Source organism: Choloepus didactylus, chromosome X (genome assembly GCF_015220235.1).
Source record: "Choloepus didactylus isolate mChoDid1 chromosome X, mChoDid1.pri, whole genome shotgun sequence".
In the NCBI taxonomy this organism is placed as follows: domain Eukaryota; kingdom Metazoa; phylum Chordata; class Mammalia; order Pilosa; family Megalonychidae; genus Choloepus; species Choloepus didactylus.
This window is the reverse complement of record NC_051334.1, coordinates 21,820,007-21,823,638: the sequence shown is the minus strand read 5'-3', so window position 1 is coordinate 21,823,638 and position 3,632 is coordinate 21,820,007. Positions and strand designations below refer to the sequence as shown.

The 3,632-nt window shown below is 44.4% G+C and overlaps 1 pseudogene; it reads right to left on the bottom strand.

Annotated features, from left to right (window-relative positions):
* Window positions 1-219: 219 nt before the first annotated feature.
* Window positions 220-2,252, bottom strand: LOC119523464 (annotated as a pseudogene).
* Between the last annotated feature and the right edge of the window lie 1,380 nt (window positions 2,253-3,632).

The window sequence follows — 3,632 nt, the reverse complement described above, 5'->3', positions numbered from 1 at the left end:
AACACCTAAGACTAAAGCTTGAAACTGCATTGTTCCCCCCTACCAACCCCCCAGGCAAATGATTGCTTTATAAACAAATACATGTATATGTCATATAGAAAGAATAGTTTGACTCCTCAGCTCAGCCAGCACCATGCAGCTGACTGAATACATTATGGGGTTGCTCTCGTCGACCTCTCTCTTCAGGGCACCACCGTGCTACACTCCACAGTCATCTCTTCACTGAGCTGCTGGTGCTGCTGCCTTTGGCTGAACCACAGCAACAGGAGGAGACTTAAATTTTGGAAGATAAAGGCCAAACTTGTTTTCAATGCCAACAAAAGTGGCCATGGTGAGTCTGTATCCACCAATGTGATCAGGACTGGCAGGAAGAAGGTCTGTGATCTGGTACTTAGGTGTTGGTTCTGAGCCAGAGGATTTGAGTCCTCCAAAATCAATGTAAAATCACTGCTGAAGAAGTTCATAGGTGACCAAGGTAACACCAAACTGGGGAGAGGTTCAAAACACTTGGGCTGCAGTCCCTTTCCAAAATGTGGAGGGCCCCTCTTCCTGGAGGATCTTCCTGAAGCAGTCAATAACACCACTGTATGTTGTCTGGCCTGCACAGGCAGCCACTTGCAGTTTTGTCTTGATGACATCAGCAGGGGTCACCAGAGAAGCAGCAGGTACACCTGCCATGGCTCCAGCTGCAAGGAGATTTAAACCTCCCACATGTCCGTTTTCATCAGCCAGAAGTAGTTTGCAATGAGCATAAACAGGAAAATAGATTGCAGAGAAGGGAATGTCTTGGAGAAAATATGCTTTGGCACCCTTATACAGACCGAACAGTCCCAGGTCCCAGAGCATGTTCAGGGCACTGACTCTGGGTGTCCTGGTGGTATCTCCTGCTACCTGCAGGCAAATCTTCACTATCTCCAGAGGGTTGGTGAAGATGACCTGAGAGCCTCCAGCACAACCTCCAATAAGGATTTCTGCTAAAAGTGGAATAGAGCCATCTCTGTGGGTAAATTTGTTCTGGACAAAATTGTTAACAGTCAGTTTAATGGCCTTCTCTTGAGCAACCTCTATAAGTTGTGGTATCAGACCCCAGTAGAATCCAAAGAAGCCCTCATAATGTAAGACTTTCTTGAAACAGTCAAGGCTGTTTTTGTATATCAGCTCCCCCATGACAGAGCTGCTGCCATGCTGATTTTGCATGCGAGTCATCACCAGATCTATAGGATACATGGCAGTGGCTCCCACAGCTCCAGCAACTGAGCCCAGAGTGAATCTGTAAGCAGACTCGGCAATTTGGAGCCAGACTGGCCTGCCTTACCCATGAGATTGCTGTCTCTGAAGTTCTGCCAGGTTGTAAGGTAAAGAACCCTCAGTCAATGGGGCTTATTCTCTCAATATCTGCCGAAGTCAAGCATCCTGTAGTAGCAAGTCTGCAAGCTGGTAGAGGATATCAATTTCTAGTGGGGTGACTTGTCCAAAGCATATGGCATTCTGGGCAAATTCCTCCTTGGTGACTTCAACATCTTTCCTTGTGCAAGCTAGAGTGCTATGTATTTTACAAAAAAGCTCCATGTTATTCATAAGGAATTAAATGCATTGAAGTAGGAGAAGCAAACCAGGTGTCAGATACTTCCTCCAGCTGCTGAAACTAAATTCTCCTCCATGAAAGGAGTCAGCATGTGAGACCGAATGGTAACCATGATGTCACTGAGATCCAGTCCAGAAATCATGCCACTATTGCTTTTATCTTTCCGTGCAAAGGGCTTGTCTTGCATGTTCCAACTGCAACTCCTGGAGAAATTGTGTAAATTCTGTGTATTTAAGATGTTTCTTCCGGTTATGCCCAAAATGCAGTCAAATAAATTCACAGTCCCAATTAAAAGGGATATGATGATGAATAATAGTCTGTCCAAAAATTTCTTTGACATTTTCAAATGTCACATCTCCATTCCCACTCTTGTCAAACAATTGGAAAGCCACTATAATCATGGAATCTGGAGCACACAAAACAGATTCAAATGCCAAAAACTCTTGGTGGGAGATCAATCCCTCTTTGGTTTGATCAGCTACTCCTGCCAAGAGCTGCAGTCTTTGGATTGCTGTTTGGATCATTATGCAGTCCAAGATAGCACTGGACAAAGTCTTCCAGATTCATGGTAATGTTCTCCATCAACCTCAGTACTGGCATACTGTAGGAATATGTTTCTTAACTCATGAGGATCACCTTGCTTGGTTGTCTGCACCTTGACCGCCATGCTGTGCTTGGAAGCTGAGGACGAGCGAGTACCATTTGTTTTTTCAAGCTTACGATTTCTTCCTGTTCATCCATTATCTTCTTTGTATCCTTCATCTCTTTTGCCATATCTTCCCTCAGTTCATTGAACTGATTTTTAAATTGATTTAGGAGATTTGTTTGAACATCTTTAATGAATTATCTCAACTCTTATATCTCAGTTGAACTGTTAGTTTGTTCCTTTGGCTGGTTCAAATTTTCATGTTTCCTAGTATGGCTTGTTATCTTAAGCTGTCTAGGCATCTGATTTTCTTGATTAGTTTATTTGGGAACTCATTTTCACTCTTTTACCTAGGGTTTTCTTGTTTATTTGCTTTGTTCTCTATCCTTTAGTGTTAAGCTCAACTTATTCTAGCTTCTATTTAGTTGATCAGAATTTTCACCTCTTATTTTTCTCCTTCTTTCCCTGCCTCTATGTAACCTTTTTGTGAGAGGGTCTCCTCAGATGTGGTCAACCCCAGTCAGGTTTTTCCAGTCCAGGGAAGCCCAGGTCTCAGGAGGAGGATATGGAGTTTCCCTGAGAATGAGACCTTCCTGTGAAGCCTTTGTGCTTTTCCTAGCCTGTCTAGCAGGTGGCTGACTGGACCTGGTTTCTGTTTTCCAGCCCCTGGGGTCTGAGTTCTTTGAAGGAGGGCTGCCACTTGAGCTGGACCATGCCCCCCTTTCTTGGGGGAAGTTATGCCCTTTAGGGAATTGTCTCCCCAACTAGGTTCATTGCTTTGTTTATCAGACCTATCTCAGCTCTCCAATGGCTGGGTCCAGAGGCCAGCTGCAAGTATCTGAGGCTTTCTGTTAAGAGCTACTTAGAATAGTTATTTAAAGAAGAAAAAAAGTAGAAATCCCCTTTTAAGGCCTTTCCCCAGCCCTCAGGTTTTGTCAGTCTCAGTAAAGAGTATTTAAAGTTATGTGCTTTAGGCTATTATCTCTTTCACCTGGATAGTTACTCTCCAATACCTTTTATTCCGCCCTTGCCAGGGGGGTATTGAACTGTAAAAAGATAAGGAGTCAGAGAGCAAGAGAAGAAAAGGGAAAAAAAGTAGGATAAAAACCCCAAGCCTTTTTGGAGCCACAGAATGAGAGGCTGATTCGGTGCCTGTTTCTATTTGCCCCCCCTTTCCGGAGCCCAGCCCTTCTCCAGAACCCCGAACACCCCCAACTCCAAATGTTAATTAATTAATTTGTTAATTAATTCTGCAGTTGAGGCTGGGTTGAGCCCCTCTTCTTGCTCCCAGCATGGATTGTTTAGTTTTTCCTCATGGAGCTGACTCCAAAATCGTCTGCCGTGTCTGGGGTGGCTGGGGGTGGGAGCCAGCCCCCTGGCCAGGGAAACATAGAGGTTTCT